General features: G+C 37.3%; 1 long non-coding RNA gene across 2 annotated transcripts in view; it reads right to left on the bottom strand.

Annotated features, from left to right (window-relative positions):
• The window catches only part of LOC111772498 (uncharacterized), a 36,399-nt gene extending 20,562 nt beyond the window's left edge, over positions 1-15,837 (bottom strand). For both annotated transcript variants that reach the window (XR_002806388.2, XR_002806389.2), the window contains exons 1-2: positions 15,728-15,837; positions 13,669-13,842 (exon numbers count right to left, since the gene is read on the bottom strand). This is a non-coding gene — a long non-coding RNA (uncharacterized lncRNA). The remainder of the gene's footprint in view (positions 1-13,668; positions 13,843-15,727) is intronic.
• Positions 15,838-16,201: the final 364 nt, after the last annotated feature.

Raw genomic sequence — 16,201 nt, 5'->3', positions numbered from 1 at the left:
GATTTGCTAATATTAAAGAAAACAGACTTTCACAAAAGAAATATTGCTGGAAATAAAGAGGTACAGTTTATAATGGCAAAGGAGAAAATCTGTGAGAATGATATCAAAATTTTAAATCCATATGCCTCCAATCATGTGTCTTCATAATATATTTTTAAAATCCCCAAAGTAACATAATTTAAAGGAGAAATAAACAAATCCAAAGTGTTAGATATAGACTTTAACAAACTTCTCTTTATAGCTTATAGGACAATTAAATAAAACTTGATAAGGATAGAGAAGATCTGAACAACACAATCAATAAACTTGTTGTTACTGACCTACATAGAATACTGCACTCAATCACAAGGGAATTCACATTATTTTCAAGTGCACATAAAGCATTTACTAAAATTATCATATGCTAGATTGTGAAGGAAGCTTTACCAAATCTCAAAGGATTAATATCATTCGGAGTATGATGTCTGATCCCCAGTGGAATTAAGCTAGAAATAAATAATAAAAAGATAACTTGAAATCTCCAGCCATTTGGCAATTAAACAGCATGCTACTAAGTAATTTGTGGATCAAAGAAGAAAGTACAACTGAAATTAAAGAATACTTTGAAGGGAATTATAGCAAAAATACAACATTTAAAAGAAAGCAACTTGTGGGATTCCACTGAAGTAGGGCTCAGAGGCAAATTTTTAGTTTTACATGCATATATTAGAAAAGAAAGAAGCTAGTAACAAAGGAAAAAACCCAGCAGAACTAAATTAAATAAAATAGAAGGAAAATTAGCAGTAGATACTAATAAAATAGAAAAGCGTACAATGGTGAAAAGCAACAAAGACAAAAGTTGACTCAAAAAATTAACATTGATAAAAACCTAGAAAGAGTGATCAACAAAAAAGGAAGAAAAGAAGAAAGATGGAAGGAGAAAAGAAGGAAGGAAGGAAGGGGCAGGAAATTACCAATAGAAAGAATGAACATCACTACAGATCCTACACAATTTAAAGTGATAAGAGGATTGTAGGAACAACTTTTTGCCACTAAATTTGATAATTTGGATGAAAATAGATAAATTCCTTAAGAAAAAACTACTCAAACTGAAAGTAATAGGAAAAAAGTCTTTAGCCTAATATTTACCAAAAAAATTGAATCTCTTGCTAAGTACTCTCTACACCACAACACAAAAACAACAAAAAAACCCCAAAACATCCTCATATAACTTTACCAATGAACTTTTCCAGATATTTAAGAAAAAACACCAATCTTAAAAAATTGTTCCAAGGAGTAGAAACAAAGGGAACACTTCCCTTTTCTTTTTGTGAGGCCAATATAACCCTGAATCCAAAACTGACGACATTGCACAGCAGTCTTTCTCATGGACATAGCCACAAAAATTCTTAACAAAAGTTTAGCACAGTGAGGCCAGCCAAATATACATAAAAGATAAGTAAGAATGAACTAGTCTCACTCCAGGAATGTAAAAGTAAGCTAACATTTGAAAGTCAACAATGTAATAATTCTCTATATAGCAGGAAAATGGTACGTGTGGAGAAATCACATTATCTTTTATCTAGATGCAGTAAAACATTTGAGAAAATTCAACACCATTCATGGTAAACAACAATAACAACAAAGTCTCAGCAAACTGGACATAGAAAAAGCATTTCCTTATTCTGGCAAACATGGATGAACTTCTCAGTATATCAAGGTAAAGAAGCCAAACATGAAGAATGCAAACACTGTAATTCCACTTTACATAAAACCTAAAACCAACGACCAGTAATCTATGCTGTTAGAAGTCAGAACAGCAGTCACCGGTTGTCTTAGTCTGCCTGGGCTGCCATAACATAATACCATAAATTGGGGTGGCTTAAACAAAGAAATTTATTCTATTCTGGAGGCTGGGTGGGAAGTCTAAGATCAAGGTGTCAGCAAGGTAGGTTTCACTCTGAGGCCTCTTCCCTTGGCTTGTACGTGAGGCCATCTCACTGTGTGCTCGAGTGGCCTCTGCTCTGTGCACATACGAGGAGAGAGCAAGCTCTCTGACGTCTCTTCTTAGAAGGGCACTGATCCCATCAGGGACCCCCACGCCGCCCTGGGATCTCATCTAACCCTAGTCACCTTTGAAAAGCCCCATCTCCAAATACCGTCACATTAGGGATTAGGGCTTCAACATACAAATTTTGAGGATACAGAAACAGTCAGTGCATTATATCACTGAAAGGAGAAAGGAGTGACTGGAACTGCTGGCTGAGTTCTGATTCCTGAACTGGTCACTGGTTACATGGATGGGAACAATGTGAAAATACAATGACTTAACACACTTACAATCTGTGCACATTTTGGTATATATGTTATGTTTAAAAATAATAAATTGCTCAGAAAACTCTATGTGATGGCCTCCTTGCATATATCCTAACTTCATGGCTTTTTGCTTCTTTTTAGATTTAGGGAATGAGCCAAGGTAATCTGTATCAACTTGATCACTTTTCCCATTCTAAGAAGGTTTAGTTTGCATTTCTCAAAAAGTATCCAGCCTTCCAAATATGAAGCCTTATTTTGAACAAGATTTATGAAAATTCATAAATTCATAAAATTCAGGCAATAGATCTATCTACAGATTACTATTTAAAAAATAAAAAATGGGACTTAACTTCCAGGCGGCCTTTCTGCAAAATACTGAATCATTTTGTTTCATGCCCTGAACCCTAACACTTGCTCGGGTATTGCGGGAAGGCGCTTCGGAGCCAGATGAATGGGCTTGAGTTCTGGTGCTTCTCCTGTCCTGCCTTCCCTGGAAGATTGTAAGTAACTACTGCTTTTATTATCCTTTTAGAGGGAAAGTCATGACTAGTGTAAATTGTCCTTGACCAGTTTTCACGGACGTATGAGAGAGAAATTGAGGGAATTGTACCTGGGGCTGCTAAGTGGTTTTTTAAAACTGAAATCCCCATAGAAATCTGTTTGTAACCTTTCCTTCACTTAAAAGCACAAGCTGAGAGGTGAAGATAGAGACGAGGCCTTCCTCCCTAGCAGCTGCGCCTGTCGGTCTGGGGCAGTGGAAACTTTGTCCTATTTTGGAGAGGCTGACTCATACAGTGTCAGAATGGTACTCTATTTATGTTGTCCCATTCTTCAAACTGTTGTTTATAAGCTTTGTAACAAAGGCTGCTAAATAACTCTTGCAGCTTGGAATTAAAATATAATGCAACAAGAGAGGCAATTTTCTTTTTCTTAATGACTGTGGCCCATGAGTTTAAAATAACTCTGTTTATTAATCACTAATCAGATTTTCCAGACTGCCAAATAAATATTTACCATGGTATAAATCCTGTATAATTGTGCAGATTCCCATCATCCTTTGGGGAGTGAAAAATAAAACATCTTTAATATCTGCTTTAGTTCATTGCTTTAACTCTTGAGTTGCCTATGATGGTCCACTGTAGTTTGTTTACATCTCTCAAATCTATTCCCTTCTCACCAGCTGCCCAGCTTCTGCCTCATCATTTGCCCCCTGATATCAGCTAAAGCTTTCTAATTGGTCCTAATTTGCTTTCCTCTGCTCATGGTTCCTCCTTTCCTCCTCCCCCCCATCTCCAGGTATATCTTTATAAAATGCAGATCTGATCATTCCACTCTTTTAGTTAAAATGCTTCCGCATCTCCTCATTGTTTTCAGGGGAAAATTCAAAGTCTGGCTTGGAATATAAGACCCTTCATCATTTGGCCTTTGCCAAGTTACTGGGCTGAATGACTGTCTAATCCTTTATAATCTCTGCATCTCGGTTCCCTCATTTTCGAAACTGGCATAATGAAGTTTCTACCTCATAAGATAAAGCATTTAACAGACTTAGCTCAGTGCCTCCCTTGTTACTCCAAGATGCTGTCTGTATTATTGTTGTTGTTCTTATCTCCTACCACCTCCACCATATGCTCTCCCTGCAGTCTTACTGAATCTTACTTGTTGTCACATCAAAAGTCCCTCTTTCATTCTCCCACACCCACCTCCCCAAAGGTCATATACCTAGTATGATTCTAACACCGGTTCCAATGTGTGTTTTTTCTTTAACACAGCAAGAAATTAACTCAATTCTCTGTGGACACTGACCAAGTGTCCCACAAATTTAACTTGATTCTGACACTATATACCTGGAGACAGCATCAGATTCCACAGGGTAAGGGCTCATCCCACAAGACTGCCCCCACTTCACAGGCCATCGCAAATCCAAGTCATTACCTGTGCTTCTGACCAACTAGCTATAAATCAGATCTATGACCCCTGCCTTGGGTTTGATTAATTTGATAGAATGGCTCACAGAACTCAGGAAACTAGTTTACTCACTAGATTGTTGGTTTATTACAAAAGATATTATAAGCAACAGCCAGATAAAGAGACACACAGGGCTAGGTCTGGGAGGGTCCTGAGCACAGGAGCTTCTGTCCCTACAGAGCTGGGGTGCGTCACATTCCGAACCCTGTCCTCTTGGGTTTTTGTGGAGGCTCCCTTACATTCCTCACACACTTGACTAACTCCTTTCAGTTTTATCTGAAGGATGATCTGCTCTGGCAACGTTGTGCCAAGAGTAGTTGCACTGCATGTGTCTTTCACTTGGCTTCCTTTGTCTTTTCTGCACCGCTCCTAACGTGCCCGCAGATTCTTCAATGAGATAACGAAGTATGTTATCAAAGGTGGGGGAATAGAAATCACAGTTCAAATGTCTGTGGATTTCTTAAGTGAAATTTTGACATCAATTGTATTCTTTTTTGTGTGTCTAAGTTTATCTTTTTGAATTGAAGTCTATATTTTGTGTCCTTTAGGTGCATACAATATTCCAAAATGGTTCTTTTCTCCATAGCTTGACGTAGTTCTGCACCTTGTTACTGCTCTGGGGAACAGAATTGACAAGAACCCCCTAGGATGGAGTCATCATTCTGTCCGGATACAAAGACAGAGATGAGAGTTATCAGTCTTTGCTTCTAATGAATGGAGTGGCTCTGAGCTGCACCTCAGTATTGGCGCTGAGGGGCTCTTTCCTAGGGTTTGAAAGTGAAAATTTGAAATGGCCACAGCAGGGGTTGAGATGTACCTGAAATTGTTCCTGGTTAACCGGACAGTGACAATAACAAATATCTTCAATGAGACCCAGGGCGCCTGACATTTTTAAGTCATCGCTGCAAAGAAAGGCAAGTTTAATTACTGCAGATGAAATAAATCAGGAGCATCTCATTGGAAATGCAGGCATGCCAGACAGTCTTAACTGCAGTAGTCTCAGCCATCTGCCAATACGGGTAATTTGTTTTAGCTTCTGAAGGAACAGACTGCACAGTCTAAGGGGAAACAACAGCTTAAAGACAGACTCCAAATGCCTGCACACTGTCTGCCTTTAAGAAAGCAACTGAGGAAACGCTGAAGAGATTGTGAGGAAATGTAGTCAGTCTCAGTACCCAAGGGCCCACTCTGACCCTTCTTATCTCTACCCAAAGCCCAGTTTCTAGCTACTGCAGACTTTAATTTTCACTGTCTCCTAAATATGCTCATCACACCTTTGCACAAACTATGACTGACTCCACTGCTTAGGGGAATGCCCTTCCCCAACTTATTTGTCACCTCTGTAGTCTCCACTGGGCAGGACTAGGTTCTTCTGCCTCTCCTGCGTTGTAGCATTGTATATACCTGCCTCCTTACAGAACTATAAGCAATTTGACACATATCTTTTTTCATTCTTACGCACCTACACTTAACCATATCTTAATGTTTGTTAAGTCCTGTATCCCTACACTTGGCACAGAGTTTGACACAAAGCACATGGTACATATTCAGAACAAAAATTAACCAAAATATAACATATTTTTGGAGTATCTACTACTGGAGATGATTCTGATCACCTTCAATCCATTTCCTCATTTAATCCTCCCACCATCCAAATGATGTTGGTATTTTCATCCCTGGAATGCTACAGAGAAGGCAAATAATGCCCAGGAACTTGAGTGACAAGTGCCATGTCACAGAGCTTGTAGGTGGCAGAGATGGTCGATGAATCCAAATTAAATGATTCCAGGACCCTAGAGCTTAACATTCTGCTTTGCTGGCCCTGAATCGTGGTGTGTAATTTGTTATAAACAATATGATTATAGTAGCACAATCATAAAAGTGTTAACATCTTTTACAGCAGTAATTTCACTCCTGGCAATATAACTGATGGGAACAATTCTATAGAAGAAAGAAGCCATGATATGAGTAAATAAGGACAAACCCTGAACATGAATATTCAAAAGAAAGACCAAGAGGTGAGGTTTGTTGGATAAAGATTTATGTCTCTTTATCTTAATATTGTTGATGGTTACTTTTTAAAATTTTCTATACATTTTTAGATATTTATTTAGGAATATTATTTTAATGTATTGTGAGTGTGCTACAAGACCAGACTCTCTTTGTTAGTCACTGAGGAACTCTTCTTTCCTAAATGAGCTAAATATCTTCATCTTCAATATTGTGATAGATTCCTCGGATTTTTAGCTACAAAGCAATATAATCATGATAATAATAATAATAGCTAACATTTGTTGAGTTCTCAGCTACCTACTGTCCTAAGCTATTTTCATGTACTAAACCAATATTCAAACAACCTACTATTATCCCCATCTTAGAGGTGAGAGAATTGAGGTACAGAAAGTTTAATTAGCCTGCCCATTTCAACAGAAATAGGAAGCAATAGGTGTAAACCTAAATATTTTGCTCAAGGCTGTACTCTCACTTCTAGTCCTGAGCACCAAGCGGGAACTCTCAGAGCCTCTTGGAATTTCCCTAGGTTAATCCACAGCTGGACTGGGTCTGTTTCTTAGGTATAATCATTTTGGGATTCAGCTCCCACTCTTAAGTATAGAGTGTTAAATGTGAAAACTGGAATTCAAGCTACTGCTCCAGCTGTATCTCAGACTTTCTTGGTAGGCTTTTCAAACGTAAGTTTCAATAATTCTCATAATACTCAGCAAGCATTTACTGAAGATTCCACAAATCATATGTTGGGATACTAAAACACGATGCTTTAGTATTCATGTGAATTTTTTCTTTTTTTTAGGAAGATTAGCCCTGAGCTAACATCTGCTGCCAATCCTCCTCTTTTTGCTGAGGAATACTGTACCTTAGCTAATATCCATGACCATCTTCCTCTACTTTATATGTGGGACACCTGCCACAGAATGGCTTAAGAAGCAGTGAGTAGGTCTGCACCCAGGGTCTGAACTGGTGAACCCTGGGCTGTCAAATTGGAATGTGTGAACTTGACTGCTGTGCCACCGGGCCACCTCCCGTATTCGTATGCAGTTTATTTGTAAGTTTATAGAAATAATTAAGACGTGGACTATTTGATTTTTCTGACACTTTATACTGAATATTATGTAAAAATTTATTGTTTAATCATGGCTTATCATTAATGGCATGAGAATCAATTTTTATAACATTTTGAAGTGAGTAGAATTATTTGACACTATATTAAATGACCTTCAACTATTGTGTTCTTTATTTCTCATGTCTGTATTTTGCTCTGAGTCTCTCCTTCTGATTATTGTCAGGGTTTAGCGCCATTTCTCACTGTTCTCTAGGCTTTCCTCTAGATTTAATGCTCTTCATACTTTCTAATCTTAGTGAATCAGGAACTGTATAATCAAGACCACTTGACTAGAATCTAAGCTGGAAATATCTAGATTCTAAGTCAGAAGCTGAAATTTAATGTGTGCTCTTTGTCCTATGGTAGGTGGATGCTTAGAGACTTCTTTTCCTCCACCAGGTTCTTGGGTGCATTCTAGAGAGCTGAGATTATTGGATGGATGCCATTAAACAAGCTGAGTTATTAGGGAAGATATAACTGTTTATGTCTAGTCTTAACCATGTTTTTCTCATTTCTGAAAGATGTAAATATACACTATAAAATTTATTTTATAAAACATTATGATTATAAACATCTCCTGTACATTTTGAGATTGCCTTCCAAGTCAGAAAGCAAAGGATTGATTAATCAGTAAATGATATGTGGATAAATGGATAGGAATTTCAACAAAATAAAGTTGGTTCCCTCACTTCCAACTTATAGCAAAATAAATTCACAATTGATTAAAAATGTATTTAAAGAACCTAATAGTAAAAGAGCACATTTTAAGGGACTATTATAATTTCTCAGTGTGGCACTATGGGAAAAACTCTACAGAACAATGATGATGATTTTGAACACCGGAAAAAACAATCACCATTTTAACAAATAATAATCATGATAAAGTTAAAAATAAAACTGACAAACAAATTGGAAAAATTATTCTCAAATTACATGATAGGTAAAGATTCAATATCTTTGATACATGAAATCTCTTACAGCTAATAAAATAAGTATTTCAATGGCAGAGTAAATGTGTTACTATGTTGTAGAACTGTGTCTGACATGTACTAGATGCTTCATTTTATTTTTTAAATGAGTGAATACAGCATAGAAGTTTTGAGTAGGTAAGTTAAAAAACTCAAATAAAAAATTACTATATGAAGGGGCTGGCCAACGTGGCATAGTGGTTAGGTTTGCATGCTCTGCTTCAGTGGCCTGGGGTTTGCAAGTTCGCATTCCAGGTGTGGACCTACACACCGGTCATCCAGCCATGCTATGGCGGTATCCCACATACAAAAAATAGAGGAAGATTGGAATGGATGTTAGCTCATGGACGATCTTTCTCAAGCAAAAGGAGGAATATTGGCAACAGATGTTAGTTCAGGACCAATCTTGCTCACCAAAAATGCATAAATAAATAAATTACTATATGAAAACATATTGACAAAAATATAAATTAAAAACAAATAACTTTGGTTTTTGTCTCTCAGATGATCAGTGATGAAAAGGATAACAGTCAATAGAGTACGTTAGCATTGCTGTCAAGATTTCAAATTAGTAAAATTTTTAGAAGGAAGTTTGTTAATATATATCAAATCATGATAACTTGTACAAAGATGTTCATCATAGTATTGTTTATAAAGCGCAAAATTGGAAATAAAAAACCAAATACCCATAATAGGCTATCAGTTAAATTATAGTACATCCATGAAATATTATTCAGTTATTTAAAATGATACCATAAAGGTATATTTCTTGGCACAAAATTGACAAATATTTATTAGCTACAAAAATTGTTTATTAAACAACATATGTAATATTCCTTTTAAATGAAAAAGCTGTACCATGTATGTTTAGAAAAAAATTCTGGCTATCTAAACATCAAAATTTTATTAGTGGATACTTCTTTGTGGTCAGATTAGGGGAAATTTTAGTCCCTTTTGTCATCGTACATTTACTTATTGTCTGAAAATATTATAATAAAGAAATATTTTATAATCATAAAATCAATACGGTTTTTTGCATGTTGAAAATAAAAACAGTAGAATTTGTAAGACTTCTGCATGAGATGATGCAGAGAGCAAAGGGTTGTATCTGTTTCTCTAGTGGCTGTCTCCTCAGTTTTTCTACTCCCCTCCACAGGACCTCAACGGAATGATCAACAAAATACAATGAGGAAAACTAATCGTCAATGCTTTAATCAGAGATAGATGTCATCCATAGTCCAGAAAAGGTAAAGAATCTGCAACATAGAGCACAAAGGCACTGCATTCAAAGGAACACAAGGTTAAGCAATATTCACTCCTGAGAATATTCTACCACAGGGAATATGCAGAGGAGACCACAGGAGAATCTCACCATCAGTTCCTTATCTGGAGCAATAAAAACTGGTGGCAAAGGCAGGTCACAGGCTTAACACACTACTTGCTCTCAGTAGCTAACATAAATCAGCTTTGTTTGAAAGCTGGCCACCATAAGGCCACTTTGTTGGTGTAGTGCCTACAAGTGGAAAGAAACAGGATAGCAGAAGCTTTTTTTTCACCCATCAAAAACACAGAAAAGACTTCATTATCTCATACATGCTCCCAATTTGGAGAAGCGAGAGTTAGACTTAATGAAGGATCTTCAGAAGACTGTATTAGTTGATTCCATTTCACATCTGTAAGTCCAAAGCACTAAAAAGCAGATCACTAAGACCCTGCTACTCAAAGTGCGGGCCTTAGGTGAGCAGTAGCAGACCTCACGACCTCATGAGATCTCATCAGAAAGCAGAATCTGAGGCTCCACCCACTCTACTGACTCATAATCTGCCATTTAACAAGATCCCTAGTGATTTGTATGCATGTTAAAGTCTGAGAAACACTGCACAAGGAGGCCCTAAATTAAACAATAGGAGTTAAGTAGCCCCCAGGTAAACTGAGTGAAGACCCAAAGAGATTTCGTTCACCCTGCTGTAGACAAATCCATTTGGACAGAGCTTTAATCATCCAGGAATAGTCCAACAAAACAAAACAAAAACTAAACAAAAGCCCAAAGTTGAGTGATTTTGCAATTATTAGGTGCCCTTAAGGAAAGAACATATTTTTGAGAATGATTGAGCATAGAAAACAGGACATACATAAAATAAAATCAAGCAAAATAAAATAAAAACATCTCTAGTAAAATTGACATAAAATTCTTAAAAAATTGTAAATGTCACAAAGAACAAAGGAAGTTAACTAAGAATTAAACTCTGCATCAGATTCAGGAGAACAAATTATAATGGCAGAAATCCAAATCACTAATATGGACCATGGTGGATGAAAACTTTTTCAATTAAAAGTAAAAACGTTCAGTTAAAATGTTCATACTTCATAAAGCAGTCTACAGATTCACTGCAGTCCCTATCAAAATACCAATGACATTTTTCACAGACATAGAACAAAGAATCCTAAAATGTATCCTTGAATATCATGTCTTCTCAGGCAAGGGAAACAAAAGAAAAATAAACAAATAGGACTACATCAAACTGAAAACCTTCTGCACAGCAGAGGAAATCCATCAACAAAATGAAAAGGCAATCTAACAATTGGGAGAAGATATTTGCAAGTCATATATCTGATAAGGGGTTAATATTAAAAATATGTAAAGAACTCATACAACTCAACAACAAAAAACCAAACAATCCAATTAAAAAATGGGCAGAGAATCTGCAGTCAAATGCTCTATCACTAAGCTCTACCCCAGGAGAATCTGAACAGACATTTTTCCAAAGAAGATATACAGATTGGCCAACAGGCACATGAAAAGATGTTCAACATCACTAATTATTAGGGAAATGCAAATCAGAACTACGAGATATCACCTCATGTCTGTCAGAATGACTACTATAAAAAGATAAGAAGTAACAAGTGTTGGAGAGGATATGGAGAAAAGGGAACTCTCATACATTGCTAGTGGGAATGTAAACTGGCAGAGCCACTGTGGAAAACAGTATGGAGATTCCTCAAACATTAATAATAGAATTACCCTATGATCCAGCTATTCCGCTTCTAGGTATTTATCCAAAGAATACAAAAACACTAATTTGAAAAGATATATGCACCCTAATGTTCATTGCAGCATTATTCACAATAGCTAAGGCTTGGAAACAACCTAACTGCCCATCAATGGATGAGTGGACAAAGAAGATGTGGTATATATATATATATATATATATATATATATACATACAATGGAATACTACTCAGCCATAAAGAAAAAGAAATCTTGCTATTTGTGGCAACATGGATGGACCTTAAGGGCATTAGTGTAAGCTAAATAAGTCAGCCAGGGAAAGCCAAATACCATATGATTTCACTCATATGTGGAAAAGCAAAAAACAACAAGGACAAACAAACATATAGAGACAGTGAATAGACTGGTGGTTACCAGAGGGGAAGGAGGCAGGGGCAAGAGTGAAACGGGTAAAGGGGTATGTGTGTACGGTGACAGATGGCAATTAGATTTTGGGTGGTGAACAGGATATAGTCTACACAGAAATAAAAATATAATAATGTACACCTGAAATTTATATAATGTTATAAACCAATTTTACCTCAATAAAAAATTAATTAAAAAAGTAAAAATCCTCAAATGGCTAAAAGGTGAAAGTTTTCATACAAGGTGTTGACTTTAAACAAATAGATTGCTAGTTATTTCTTCAGCAAAAAATGGGCTTATCTGGGATCAGCAAAGAACTGCAATTTGGGATGTGCATGCTATGTTGAACCACAGGCAAATCCAGAGAGACAAAGGGTGGGGCTTGCTTCTATAGAGCAAAAGGAGGAGTAGGGAGGGGCTGTTCTAAACAAAAGTTCATTAGAGGAAAGTAAGTTCAGGGTGCTGATGGCTTCTCATTGGCTGGACTCTTGCCAGGCAGGGAGAGAAACCTTCCTTCAGGAATAAAGTAGCTGCATTTTCTTCCAGAGATGCATGTGTACATCTCTTCCTGTTTGGAGTAACTGACGACGTGTGAGAGCTCCCCCTAAGGCCTTCCCAACTCCAATTTTGAGATTTCTTTTATTAACTTCCACATTTTCCCTTTTTGATCAAGATCTTTCTCTGAAAGCATTGCTGATCAAGAGTCAGCTCTCTGTGCATAATGGTTTTGTCCCTCAGTGCCAGTTAGGACCTTTCCTGGTTGTTGTGTCCCACATTGGAAGAAAAGTGCATAGTGTTTGAAAACCATTTAGGTCACATATGAGTAGCAAGGAAAGTTAGGAGAGGGAACTCTCAGGCTCTTGCCATGTAAACTCTATTTCTCCAAGGCTTTCTACTACCCAAGAGGCATTGTTCCATGTTCAACAGGAGGTGTTTGCCACTGCGCAGACACCTCCTTGCTCAGCAAGTAGATAATCAAGGGCTATATACAGTTATCCAAAACTACCTTGATCATTAAGTGATCATTTAAGCTGAAATTTCTTTGGCTGTGGAATTGGCCAACTCTTCTGGTGTGAAGGAGAGATTCCTGATCACTTGTTCATTGGTACTCACTCCAATCCAAGGGACGAGAGCTCTTCCCACGGAGGCAAACCCAGAAACACGCACACCTCCTGGAAGTTCTCATTTTAAAACATTTATAGAAGTTCAATGGGACTGACCAATAAGAGGCCTCTGTTTGGTTATGTAGAGAGAGTAGGACAGTGAATACAGCAAAGACACACTGTCCTTGTATTCTCCAGCTGTCAAGGCAATGAGTTGCCCAAGCATAAAGGTCATTACCAAAACTTCCATATATGAAGGTGTAACCAGGGGGTGTACATGAGGCTTCTGCATAAGTCGGGGTATCTATGGACTTATTCATTGTCACAGAGACATTAACATTATCTAACAAAGGCTCAGATATTATGTTACATACTGAGAGGTTGCCTAAATATATGGATATGTCAAGAAATTTACAGATGGCCGGGGTTACACAAGTGGCCCCACAGAATTTTTCATACACTTATTCAAAAGATCTTATTTTCCCTCCCCAGCTGGATTAAATTGAAAGAAGGTACAAGTTTAGGTGGTCTTAGCACCTTGACTCTATAACAAGGGCCTGTGGAACAATTTAAACAGACAGCATTTGGAAGCCCATTGAAATTGCTTATAAAGTGAACTATAGGGTCTTTACTGTCTAGGACATACTGAGGTTTCTGATGGCAAATCTAGCAATCAGAGAGGTTTCCCCCTTTTAAAAGAGGTTGGGGAATGTAGACGAGAGCATTGTTCTACCAAGAAAGAGAGGGAGAAAATAAAGTAAAAAGCAACAGTGAGAAAAGGGTATACAGGCCTGGTCCAGTCACCTTGGGAAAGCTTTCTGCCTCAGGTGTGGCTGCTTCTCTTCCTAGTCAATTTGATTTGGATGTCTCCAGCTTTGTTCAGGACCATACGTCAGGTGGAGCCTTCTTTAGCTGTGAGATGTGTACCAAAGGCTTGAGTCACTGAAGTTTGGCTGCCATCCGGGGAGTGACGAGGACCTAGTATAGTCCTTGAAATCTCCCAAGGAGATTTCAAGGGCATTAAAAATGGGAAACATTAGTTTGGAGAGTCATCGCCAGACATTAAGGAAACTGGAAGAATTTAGAATCCAGTCCAGCTTGAAGGTATATAACAAAACCTTAAAAACAATTAATAGGGCTAGAATTTATTTTCTACAAAGGTGCAAACATAATTTCTCTCTCCACAATTACCCCCAATTTTATTAAATATAATCATAGTAAATTAATTTGCTTCTACTAAATTTGGCCAGATTATTTACATAAATGCAGCAAGAATAGTGATTGACCATGTAAGCTCTTTCTTTTTTGAGCTAACATCTGCCACCAATCCTCCTCTTTTTTTGCTGAGGAAGATTGGCTCTAACTTCTATGCCCACCTTCCTCTATTTTATATTTGGAATGCCTGCCACAGCATGGCGTGATAAACACTGTGTAGGTACACGTCTGGAATCTGAACTGGTGAACCCCAGGCCACCGAAGTGGAGCACAAGAACTTAATTGCTGCACCACCAGGCTGGCCCTTCTTTTTTTTCTTTTAAGATTGCTTTGCTGGAAGCTTGTAAGCAAGGTACTAGGCCAATTTTCCAAGAAATTCCTTAAAGTTTTCTGGTCATATCTGAGTCTAGGTATATCTTTCTCAAATATGATATTTTAATCAAAGCTTTGGTAATATTAGCCAATATTTCCAATTGTACCCTGTTATAAGGAGAACAGATTATGATCGAATTCATGTGAATACATATATTGTCATGAAAGTAATACTTAAGAGTTTCCAAATTCTGGACAGATTAGGTAGGGAGTAAAAGATAAATTCAGTCTTTGGTCTTTGTTGCTTTACCAAATTGCTGTAAAATATAGATAGCTTAAAGGAGAGGAGAAAAAGGGGTCTTTTACATTTGAAAAACAAAACATTAAAGCAATTAATTTTCCATTAGAGTTTAGAAATTCTTATTCAGTTCAGTGTTATAATCTTAAAGTTATCAAAAGCATGTATTCCAGAGTACCTGTCAAAGTTTTTTCCATAGATCGCTTTGAAGATAAAACGTTTGTAAAAGCATCAGAGTAAAAGAATCGATTGACAAAGAAATTTGATTATTTTTGTGACATACTTTTTTAGATAGTAACTAGAATTACAAATGATAACATTATATCTACTTGACCAAAGTAACAATAAAAGATTTGAAAGACAAATACAGAAAGTTACATGGTCATAAGCAAAACTTAACTCTTAATACCAAGAAGATTCAGTATTGTATCCAGATTCCGTTTCTGGCAGAAAGACTAAGTTAAGGTCATTTGCTCAGATGGCCCAAGTTTTTCTACTAAAGATGTTTTTATTGGCATGCTATAAGGATGCTTTTGGAGCTGTTTTTGGAGTCAGTTTGTCTTTTAGAAGCTTCTGTGTACCAATCAAAAATCGCATTCCACTGTCTGCCAAGAAGTTTGAAATTCCCTCTTTTAAGGATGCCCCTTCAGGTGGACGTATTCAAAACAGAGGTCCTCCAGACGGCCACTAAAATCCCAAATTATCTAAAAGTTCAGCCATTTTTCCAGAAAGGCACAAGATCCTGGCCCATAAGCCAGGTGGAACCTATTTTGTCCTAAAATGTTTTAATTACAAGGGGCCCTGTTTTCCAACAGCTGTTCCAAAACACCAAGAATCACATGTTTCTCCCTCTTTGAACAGGATGGGTGATTTACCAAGAAGCTTCAACAAACAACAGGAATAGAAAGCAAGTTCCCTCAGAAACAGAAAGGACTTTTGTGGTATACTTGTCTTGTATCAGAAGCCTAGGGTAATTGCTATTTGAATTTTTCCTTTTAGCTGTTTATTTGCTCCAGTTAACATAGAAATAGTACTTACGGCTTTAACATTCGAACACTCAGAGGGTCTGATTTTAAAGAGGCAGGTTTTCACAGAGGGGAAAAGAGAACAGTGATGTGGGGGCAGAGCCTGGGCGCAAGATGGCTGAGGGGGCGGAGCCTGAGACAAAGGAGTCTGGGAAGACAAACAAGATGGCGGATAAGGCAAAGAAGAAGGAAGCGGGGAAACACCAGGCTTCAGAAGCCCTTTTCTGTTTTTTAGTTGTATTAATTAATTTAGACATGATATCTTGAGGCAATTTTAATGAGGTGAATTTAGAGTTTTGTGCACATTTAGAAGGGTACGGGTACCAATTAAAATAAATATACCACTCGTTTTGCTTAATTTTAGAGCCATGGTCTTCTAATTTGGTTTTAAGGGAAGCTAGTTTGGGGAGATCAAAAGTTCCTCACAATGGTCGTCGTGACTCCAAAGTCCTTTTGGTCAGTTTGGCCCACTTAATTAAAAATGCAC

The sequence above is a fragment of the Equus caballus genome, chromosome 2, assembly GCF_041296265.1.
Source record: "Equus caballus isolate H_3958 breed thoroughbred chromosome 2, TB-T2T, whole genome shotgun sequence".
Lineage (NCBI taxonomy): Eukaryota > Metazoa > Chordata > Mammalia > Perissodactyla > Equidae > Equus > Equus caballus.
The sequence above is the reverse complement of the archived record's forward strand: the minus strand, read 5'-3'. Positions and strand labels throughout refer to the sequence as shown.